At 49.4% G+C, this 11,320-nt stretch overlaps 1 protein-coding gene and 1 long non-coding RNA gene across 2 annotated transcripts in view; both read right to left on the bottom strand.

Moving 5' to 3' along the window:
* Positions 1 to 248: 248 nt before the first annotated feature.
* Positions 249 to 1,827, bottom strand: LOC149354688 (uncharacterized). The gene is made up of 2 exons (XR_016291377.1): positions 1,395 to 1,827; positions 249 to 737 (listed from the first exon to the last, which is right to left on the bottom strand). It is a non-coding gene; the product is annotated as an uncharacterized LOC149354688 (long non-coding RNA).
* Positions 1,828 to 7,388: 5,561 nt separating this feature from the next.
* LOC149354687 (uncharacterized) overlaps positions 7,389 to 11,320 on the bottom strand; it is a 37,662-nt gene continuing 33,730 nt past the window's right edge. The window contains exon 6 of the transcript XR_016291372.1: positions 7,389 to 8,029. The gene's annotated coding sequence lies outside the window, so the exon portion shown is untranslated. The remainder of the gene's footprint in view (positions 8,030 to 11,320) is intronic.

The following is an 11,320-nucleotide window of genomic DNA, read 5'->3' as shown; positions in this document are numbered from 1 at the left end:
TGCAAACTGTGTAATGGTGCCTATTGCAGCGTTCTACAATTACTGCTCCCATGGGGAGTTTATTGTTTGCTGATAATTCAAGAATGAGGCAAAATTTAGTCGGCAACCAAAAGACAAATTTCGGTTTATTGGTCATAGGCATGGAAAGGCGCTATAAATAAATGTAAGACAATACAATATAAATACAGTAAACGGAACTAATGAAGCATCAAGGTAACAAAATTGAACTGCCAGGTAGTAACCACAGATTTGTAAAACAAACATGCCCTTTAAATATGAAAACATAAATTGTACTCATGGTCACACTTAAGACTTAGACCAGGTCACATACAGTAGAACAGGTCACTGCAACAAACATCAAGAAAACGAAGGCAGTCATGGTTCGCAGTCCAAAATAACACAAAACTTTTAGCAACATACGGTTAAGCACAAAACATATATGATGAAAAACAATTGGAATCGACTAGAATGAGGAACTTGGTTACTTCCCATAATATGGCACTGCGAGAACAAATCAAAGCAATAAACACTCCACATACAAACAAGCACATGCTCCTCTCTTGTTTTGGAACACTGTGGTGTGGACAGGTACGATGGGCAATCCTTGAATATTGAAGGCACAGCGCTAGGGACCAGTCGTGGCACCGGCAAAGTGGTCTCGATAACCTTTCCAGTCCTTGGGTCATGATAGCCGGTTTTTTTTTAATAAAGCTCTCATGGAAGTGCAGCGCACAGACCTGAAAAAACGAAAACAGGGGACTGTACCACAAAAGATATCAATGTGTCTCCGAAAGACATTAATTATGTATACGTGCTCAAGGTAGTTTTTTTTTTGGTATTGGCAGATTCTTTCCTGATGCAAGCACAGGCTGAACGAACACTTTTCGCAGAAAACACATGGTATTTGGTGTTTAACGTCCCAAAGCAGCTCAGGCTATAAGAGACGCCGTAGTGGAGGACTCCGGATAATTTCGACCACCTGGGGTTCTTTAACGTGCACGCGTCTGTCGACACTCCTGCCGACGCGTCTGTCGACACGGCTGCCGACGCGTCTGTCGACACGGCTGCCGACGCGTCTGTCGACATTCCTGCCGACGCGTCTGTCGGCATTCCTGCCGACGCGTCTGTCGACACTCCTGCCGACGCGTCTGTCGACACGGCTGCCGACGCGTCTGCTAACGACAGTATGAGGCATTAAAGGCTTTCGCCTTAATATGAACACGAAAGAATTTCGCTTGTCAGCCGTAGGAAGCATTCTGAGTGTCGCCTCGTCCTTCTATGCGGCACAATGGATTCTAGGCCTAACGCTCAGTATGCTCGCATTGACAATGAACTTTGCGAAGCGTAAAAGCGGGCATGAAGGTACACAATAAGCTAATTAAAGCAGTTCTTACCCTTGAAGAAGCTGTAACTTGGTAATCCTTGCGTGGCATTGCACGCAGCCACTTGTTCCGCTGGACATCGTCCTTCGGAAATGAGCAGACTTGAATTTTCGAGTCTTCGTCGTAGTTTCCCCGGCATTTCGGCACACAGCACTTGTAAGGCATGCTGATAGCCGCACTTCACTCCTTCACAACCACCACGCGCGCCGATCATGCTCACGAACGCGCACCCAGTGCAGAAACACAGAACAACGCCAGAACGATGCACGCAACGGCAGGCTTCCTGCCGCTGGTCCGCGCGCGCCGACTGCGGGGTTCGTCGGTTCGTTTCGTGCGCGCGCGCCTCCCGACCCTCGAAGAGGCGATCGCCTACCGGAAATGACGTTGCTCACGTGACATTTGGGAGCGCGCAGGCCTGAAGTCTTTCTAGGAGGTATTGGCGCTGGCCATGGAGGAAGAAAAAAACTAGGAGGGAGCATGACGTCACAATCTTGAAGCCTAGTCATAAAAAATATAATGGAAAGCATCATGGGAAATGGGCCCTCACGTGACAAGGCAGCAGTAGCTCTTAGCCGGATTTCGGTTTCGCTCTCGCTCTACGAGCAACTGCGCGACCATCTGCTTGTGTTCACTGACGGCTCCGTGGTGCGCGCAAACTGCTCGCTCGCCGCAGCGGCCACCACCCCCGAGCGACGCGTGCGATGACTGCGGCGCTGTGGAGACCACATGCTCCTTCGCTGTGCCGCTTCTGCAGTGCCGCGTCGCGAGATGCTCGCGGCCTACAGGGCGCTGGGAATCATACCGGACAGTCTCGAAGCGCTCCTGTGGCCGCGCGGCAGTGCGCGCACCCGTGACAGAACAATGGTGAGCCTCTATGCGTTCATCGAGCAGGCGGGCTTGACTTCCCGCTTGCTCTTCGCCAGGTAGTGCGCTCGTGACACGAACGCTCCGTGGGTGCTACCTCGGACGGTATACGCGGCCGGGCGCCCCACCCCGGCCGCTAGTGCAGTGTGCCGCGCGCGCGATTTGTCGAGACAGGACGCTACTTGCGCGCGGCTATGTAGTACATACAGTTTACTTCTTTTTGTAAGTGATTGTGCGCAGTGGCCGGGAGAGCCCGCGCAGGGGCTGACGTAAAGCCGCCGGCACTCTCTCTCGACAGCGAGAGTAATACTGCACTGCTGCATTTCACGTCGGAACCGCGTATGTGCGCGAGCGTATTCGGCGCGACTTATGCCTCGAGAACAGCGGAGAACGGCGGGCCCATGGGCGAGCCGAAGTACGCCTGCCCGAGAAACAATCGTGCGCAGCGCGCCGGAGCGCTCGTTAAACACGTCCGTCCGCCGCGAGCGCCCTGGAAGCCATTGCGCCCTTTTTTAGAGGCTAGTTTTCTTCGCCTTCTCTCGAGTTCTCCGCTTATAGCATGCGCTGAAATAAACGCTCCGTATGTATGTATAACGACGAAAGGAATTCCTCTCCATTCTCTTTATGAACCACAGTTGAGCAGTGACGATCGAGGCCGCAGCCGCACCCTTTGATGAAAAGTTTACCTGCAGTTTTCTACAGTGCACACAAAAACTCGAGTGTAATCAACAGAAGTGTTAAGACGCGGAGCCTTCAGACAACCTCGAGCTCGGTGCGCATTCCGCCAAAGCTGCAACACAGGCGCGCTTCTGCGCTACATCGGAGCGCGAACGTTCACTAAAAAACACCGCTGATTGGCAGTCTGGTAACTGTGGAGGGCCCATTTCCCAAGAGCCAGTGCGCAAAAGGGCCCTCGGCAGCGGCGTCAGAGGAGGATGGCTTGCAGAGGCTGAGCGCACTCTCTCCTAGTTTTTTTTTTCCTCCATGGCACTGGCATTCCAATCGCAAACTGGGAGGTGACAAATCTACGCGCTCCGACGCGCTCCGTACGCGATCCGACGGAGCGGTCTCGATCTGCCATTGGAATTCAGCATAAGCAAGTGGTTTTTCCCCTCACCACCTTCGTTATAGTTCGCCCGTCCCGCAGCGGCGCTTCAAACCCCTTCCCAACGGCTGCAGCCACCCTCGGCGTCCCTTTCCGTAGTCGAGCCTGCCATCGAGCGCATCGATCTTTGGGAGCTACCGAGCGGCAGCATAAGTGCGCGCTTGCTTTCTTTCTGTTTCGTATTTCGCCTATCATTGAAACTTCTAAAACGAAGCAGCGCGCGGGGTGCGGGCGCTTGCGGTCGCGCCCGAGGCGCCTGCGCCTAGGCGGTCAAGAACGATTATTAGCGGCTTTGTAATTCTGGAACACGCGTCTGTACAGGCTACAGGCGCGCGCGCACGCACACACACATTTTGCTCCGGACGCAGCAAGCCTGTAGCAGCACTGGAAACATTGGACTGACAATTTTGTAAAGACTGACGTAAACAAACAAGTTCAAACGCGCTGCGTAGAAGCGGACGACTTTTCACCACTCCCTCCGCCTTTCCTCTCGGGCCCGCAGTTAGGTAAAGAAAAGTAAAAAAAACACATAAATGCGAGCGCAAGGACGTTACGTAATTGCAAAGTGTGTGGAGTGTCATATGACTGGCTAGGACGGAGCGGTGGGACCGTGGCCTCCGCGATAGAGCAAAAAACAGCGGCGCACATCCGGAGCCGATCACGGAGGCCACGGAGAAACAAAGTTGATATTCGTTTTTCTCGTCAGATGGCGCAACCGTCTCACGTCGTGCGTGTACAAACTTTCGGTTGGCGAACACGACGTCGTGCGTATACAGTCACTCGGCAGCGAAAGCGTTCATAAAAAACTGCGCTCCACGAAAAACTAGATATTCATTGCTCTCCGCGATCTTGTGTTTCAACACATTTTGCTTTCGTTTTTTCTAACATGCAACACCGTGCCGCATTCGCCCTACAGGCAACCGGCGACAAAAAAGCACGCGTGAACTGCGAGCATGGCACTCACCAATGCTGATCGTTCGCTGCGTCGAGGAATGGTCGCTTGCTCCCAGTTGGTTATTGCAGGAGCTAATGGCAAAGCACACACGAGGATGGACACGAGGCGAACGCCCACCCAAAATTTCTAGGCTTGGCAGGAATAAAACGGGCGAATGACACTTTCAGAGATCGCACGCTGCTTCGTCTGCAGCCCACCGGCTGCAAATTATCAGTCCAAGATGGCGTCGGCGTAGGCGGCGCTCGAGTAAAACAAACATGGCGGCGCCCAGGTATCGAAACTAAAATCATGTATATAGTCCATCTCGGCAAGAGAGTTATATCTGTTTATGAATTGGTGCTCTGCAGTGAGCAGGCAGTTTTGCCACGCATGTGGCAATTCGAACACCATATCCAGAGCAATAAAACATTCTTGCTAATTCCTGGAATATGCACTTATGCATGCGTGCACGTGTTGGTAACGTGAATTTAACTATTTTTCTGCTGTCATGTTTATAATGGCCACGCTTCTTTCTAGGTGTTTCCTGTTTAAATGTAAATATTGACCTGCAGCTGCATATAGCTTAAGCCGTAAAGAGTCTTGTGAGGAAGCCCTCCAGGCTTCTGCAGAATATCTTGGACAACTTTAGTAAGAATCTTGCGTAGCTGCTGAAGGCGTAAAACTTTCCTAAGACAGCTTCCGGACATCTTGACTAAATGTCTTTTAGGCAAGTATCAAACAGCGTCTTGTAGATATCTTTTGTAGCCCAAGATGTTCATGACAATTACAGACATTGCAAGATATCTACACGATATGATGTGCTCAGTGGGACAGTACGACGCAGTGCAGCATACACAGAGTGAACAACGCAGTGAGCGAAACACGAAAAGGAGGACAGACACGCAGTGCTGCGCTTGAGGTACAAATGCGGCGAAACGCGCGCCAAAACGAAAGGCGCCAGCACGGAGCAAAGCCGACCTCATTCGGGATAGCTAGCCAGACGAGCGCACCTAGAAGCAAAAAAGAGCAGAAACAATCCCGGTCCGCCGCCAAGCCCTCGAACTGAAAAAGGCGCTCGCCTTTTTCATTCGGTCCCCGGTCCGGGCCCGGGAAAGTGCGCGCCGCCCACGCAAGGTCCCTCAGAGCAGTGACGTTCACGTCACGTGGCACGCGGACAGCGCTGACGCGCCCGGACCATCCGCGATCTGGTCCGCTCCTCTGAACCCACCTTTACCGGTACTTGTTCCCGAGGTTCTCGATCTTCGACTTGACCTCCTTCGCTGTTTTATCAATCCTTTGAGCACGCAAGCAGTCTTCAGTCGCTACACAAACTCTCATGTTGCGCTTAGCCCGGCGCAAAGCACTGAAGTGATCCGCCCAAACCTTGATGAGAGCGCGTTTCTTCGTCGCTCCAGTGCGCCTTCTGTTTTACACTGTGCTGTCGAAACGGAACTTGAACATTCTTCTTCCGTGGCCCTGAGACCTTGCACGGTCCAAACTCGCTTGCTTAATAAAGTTTTCCATCCATCCATTGACGAAAACACTGCTGGAGGATACGATATACAAACATATACTATATACAACCTATATACAAACATCGCTGACAGTAGTGCTGGCGACTGGAAAAAAAAAGTGTAGTTGCGTTAATTGCTTCAGATACCGTGCTGTATGTGAAAATATCAAATGTTGATTTTACCAATTATATTTATAATGTTTACTTCTATTATACATTGTTCTTATTGATTTTGCCATGTATCGGCAAGCTGCTGGCGTCGTGTACACAAGTTGCGAGTGAATGAGTTTGGGTAGCACATTCACTGGGCAAACGTCATTACCTGTAAATGTCTTTTGCTATGCACGTGTAGCAGCAAAAAAAACGCCATTAACACATATTCATTCACTGCGAATGACATTACATGTACCATGTGACAGGGTATAACTTACTTACTTGGCATGGTAGAGTTGCTGCACAGAACCGAATGTGGTCTATAAAATTTGCTTGCTTTAATGCATATTCTGAACTTACTTAGTGCACATTGTTTTCTGCAGAAAATGTCCCCAGTTTGGCTACAAATTCATCCATGGTCTGTACAGTATCCTTCCTGGTGCGTAAACCATCTGTATGGCCAACTTGGAAGTATTTCTCGTGAAGACTGAAGATGGCATTTATGTCAAAATAAAACCATCCCGAATTTGATATGCTTTGCCATTTGGGTCTTTGATTGCTTTACAGATTCATGCATATGACATAAGGCAAGGCGTATGTCCGATTTCAGACACTCTGCGGGCTTTTAATAAGCCCATGCGCCCTGTGAAATGCACTAACTGGTGGCTGCAGTTCTGGCTTCCCTTATGATGGTGAAAGCATTACCTGCGAATATCCTCAGAAGATCCGCCGGTGGATATCAGGGATGGATATCTGTCGGCAGTCTAAATTATATTTGTACCTCTATCCGAGGTCCGTGCAAGAGCCGATGGACATTGTGGATCTCCCACGGATAACTGTATATCCAGTAAAAGACATACTTTGGACTTCCGATGAATGAACGCTCGTTGATTGGGCTTCTATCTGGGGTGCAAACAATTCAGACCAGCTTAACCTCGATCAGTGCTTAATCAGTCCAATATCATCGCCAGATGTGCAGACTCAGCAAAGCAAAATCTTGAGCCAATCAGGCTAAACTCATGCTTTACTTGCCGGGCAAGACTGGGGCTCATGGACCCAGTTTCTAGAAGGCTAGGCCCTCAAGCTCTACTTTGCGCATCGTAGTCTTCATAAACTTTCATCTGCAGCACGAACAATTCAGACCAGCTCAACCTTGATCAGCGCTTAACCAGTCTAAAATTATCACCAGATGAGCAGACTAAGCAAAGCAAAATCTTGAGCCAATCAGGCTAAACACATGCTGTCCTAAGTCTACCCAACAAATATGTCAAAACCCTACCGCTATTGTGTTGTTTTAAGTGAATTTAGCCAATGAAACAACTGTTCTTTGCAACTCTGCACATATGTGGAAGCTTTGATTACACTACCGCTGCAGTATTTTTATTGCTCCTTCAAAAGTATCATCCAACCTTAAATGGGACCTTTCAACCCACGAGGTATTGAACCCATATACTGAGCTCACTTCATATTTATTGTACACATCATAGGAACACATTTGGGGAATGTATACAACAAAGGCTCCAGAAGCAAAACAATTTGAAAACATCCTGTGACAAATCATAATAGTGAAATCGAAGCATATTCCAACACAATAGACACGAAATACGAAAAATATGCCAAAAACTTCTAGTATAGCAGTGCATATTGGACATATTAAATGTCCTAAAAACTGGGGGATAGGCAACAATAACATAACACTAAAACCAAATCCATACATCACACGTGTCTACATCTTGTAGGCACAGTTCCGCGTCAAAGTTCCATCGAATTTGCATGCAATATTTTTCTGACGTTGCGTCTAAGGAATAATTACATCTTTATTCTGGTGTTATTTAAGGATAGTAAAAATCTAATTACACTACTACAATGTTAGAATATAATACTGCGCATGTTGCACATATTCATGAATTCCAGTTGACAGTAGTTTTAATTATATGTCCGCTGGTCTGCGTGACACGGCTGTTCTTCGGGGTAGTGGTGTTCCCATTCGAATCCATGTTAACTCGCACCTCGGGGTTGGGAGATGGTGAGCAGCTCATCGCAAGACTCCAGTCGTGCATCGTGTGTGTAGAATGATGCTGTGAATATAAAGAAGAAAAATCAATACAACATACGTGCAAAATGCGCTCATCACATTCAATAGGGATGAAGCAGACCGTCTCACAACTTAGCTGTGATGAACATGAACTTTCTAGTGTGCATCTATGTTCTTTGTACATGCCTTGATGCTCCAGTTCCTACTGCTATGGTGAGACATCCACATCATATGGCACGGCTAATGTAGTCAAAGCTTTATGAAAGGGAAAGCGGTAACGCCTGTCATTCCTGCAGCCCACGTACTTCGTAGCTATCCCTGCTCAAAGAGCGGAGGTTTACATGCCCTCAGGCTCAGGTTTGCATGCCCTCAGCAACAGCGACAGACAAAAGTGCTCTGTCACTGCAGCAAACCTGAGGTACGTGAAACTGCACATGTAGAGTCTATTGTAGAGAAAGCCAACATGGTGCTACTTTTCATTAACACTAGAAGTTCTCGCCACCTGTGATGCAGAGTGGCTTTCAATACAAATGCTTTGCTAGCAAGCCAGGGAAAGACTCTCATCCGTAGTTATAGTCTTCAAAATTAACTACAAAACAGGAGGGCTTAACAATGTAGCAGACAGCATGCTTGTTGGGGTGCATTTGCACTTCAAAAGGCGAAAACATTGAAGGACGCATGAGCAGTGCAGCGTGCATATATGCACTATTGATTGCACTGACTATATAAGAGACTGCATGTAGTTTTGTGTTCCCTTCTGAATGCACACAGCTGACACTGCGTACAGCTGCTGCTGCATAAAGTTTAGACTCTGGGAGTATGCCGTATTTCCTTGATGGCACAATATATGCAAGACCTTCCTGTGAGCCATGTCTCGAGGCTGAAAGCATCAGCAGTATCAGTACTGCTGGGGGGGAGTAAGCATATTTTTCTCAGTTTGCCTGTCATTATGGTCGCATGCTTACTGTTATAACGTCAAGACCAAGGCATGCCAGGGAAATGGGATCGCTTTATTCCAAAGCAGGCGTACATATATACTGATAGGTGACGTCACACGGTTCACGCTCAGCGATGGTCGCGCCAGATACACATGTGGGCGTGTCGGCCGACTTGCTGCGTTATCACACTCTTTCCCGCTTAATTTAGTTACAAGCCATCACTCAAAAGTTCTGGGGTCGATACCAGTCTGGTTGTCTTCACACGCGAGCACTTCTACGCAGCGCTGGCTCCTCCCCTGGTGGTGCAGATAGTGTTGGCGCAGATAGTGTTGGCGCGTTGGCCAAGGGAGCCTCGGACTGCTCCTGCGGAGCAGGCTCTACCGTGGCCGGCTGGGTTGATCCGTCCGGCGTGTCAGCTGCGCCACTGGCGGGCTCCGATGGCGACAGTGACAAGTCCGTGTCAGGCAGGGATGAGGACACTTCCACCGGTCGGGTTGTCTTAGCACCCACATTCTTGGGCGGAGGAGTAGAGCTGGGGTCGGCGTGCAGAGGACGCAGGTGATCGGCATGCGTGAAGCGCAATCCATCGCGCACTTGCACCACGTATGTCACAGCACTGACAACCTGGGACACCACACCTTCTTCCCAGGCAACACTTTCACCGCGCACAGTTTTCACAAACACACGGTCGCCCACAACAAACGCGCGCTCTTGCCCACGAACCAAATCACGTTGTGCCTTTAACTGCTCCTGTTTGTGTTGCATGGTCTTTGCAAAATTAGGCTTGAGTAAAGAAAGTTTGACGCGTGGCTGACGCTTCAAAAAAAGTTCAGCGGGTGATTTGCCCGTCACACTACTTGGTGTGTTACGATAAGCCATGAGGAAGCTATCAATTCTTTCTTGAATCGTCAGCTTCGTATGCGATGCCTCGCTTTCAAGTACCTGCTTCAGCAAAGCCTTTTTCACGGTTTGTACAGTTCTTTCTGCAGCCCCATTGGATGCGGCATGATAAGGCGGGGTACGCACGTGTTTTACACCGTTGGTGCTCAGGAAGTCAGTGAATTCCGCTGACGTAAACTGTGGCCCGTTGTCGCTCACCAATACATCAGGCAAGCCGTAAGCGGCAAAAACACCCCTAATCTTCTCAATGGTTTTTAATGCAGACGTTGAGGGCATTGGCCATACTTCAATCCATTTTGAGAACGAGTCTACCAGTACGAGGAACACGTTTCTTTCTGTGCAAAATCCACATGCACGCGTGACCAGCTGTGCGCGGGGTATGGCCAAGGGTGGAGAGGGACCGGCCGGGACGCAGGTTGAACTGCTTGGCAGATTTTGCATCGCTGCACGTACTGTTCAATCGCTAAATCGATCCCGGGCCACCAGACAAAACTTCTCGCGAGCATTTTCATGCGGCTGGTCCCCGGGTGCTCCTCATGTAGCATGGTTAGCACACGTTCCCTCAGTTGCTCCGGAACTACAACTCTTACACCCCAGGTTATGCACCCCTGCTCCAGCGATAGTTCGTCACGGCGAACATAGTAAGCTTTTAAATCGTCTGCACAATCTCTAGGCCACCCGTTCAACGTGAAGTGTGCCACCCGGCTCAGCGTTAAGCTTCTCTCTGAGGCTTTTGCTATCTCGACAGCTGTCAGCGGAAGGCATTGAAACACTGACAGACATTCGGATGCCTCGTATTTCGCGGGTACCGGCTGGGGCAATCTTGACAAGGCGTCGGCCACTTCTGCATTTTTTCCCTTCCTAAACTTCAGTCGGTATCTGTAAGCTGCAAGCATTATAGCCCAGCGCTGCATACGTGCGGCCGCCATAGTTGGAACACGTTTGTCGTGCCCGAGGATACCAAGTAATGGCTGGTGATCTGTGTATATGATGAATTCTCGGCCGTACAGGTAGCTATGAAATTTCTTGAGTCCAAAAATTAAGGCCAAAGCCTCGCGCTCACACTGTGCATACTTTTTTTCTGCTTCTGTAAGCGTACGCGACGCAAATGCGATTGGTTTCTCATCGCCCTCAGCCGTCTCGTGAAAGATAACTGCTCCTAAGCCATATGACGATGCATCGCAAAGCATTGCGAGCGGTTTCCTGACGTCATAGAATGCCAGCACCCTGCTGCTGGTCAGTAGGACTTTCGTATCATTAAATGCATCGCTACACTGCTTCGTCCAAGACCATTTGTGATCTTTCTTTAACAGCCGATAAAGCGGCTCCGCTACAGTCGAGGCGTTCTTAAGAAATTTGGAATAAAAATTCCACATGCCCAAATATGCTTTAAGCTCTGTCACGGTGGTCGGCTCCGGTGCTTCCAAGATTGCCCTTTTCTTGGCGTCCGTAGGGTAAATACCTTCTTCAGTTACCGTGTGACCCAAGTACGTGAC

The sequence above is a fragment of the Amblyomma mixtum genome, chromosome 3 (genome assembly GCF_055824585.1).
Source record: "Amblyomma mixtum isolate Tamu chromosome 3, ASM5582458v1, whole genome shotgun sequence".
Lineage (NCBI taxonomy): Eukaryota > Metazoa > Arthropoda > Arachnida > Ixodida > Ixodidae > Amblyomma > Amblyomma mixtum.
Note: the sequence above shows the minus strand (reverse complement) of the source record. Positions and strands in the feature narration are given on the sequence as shown.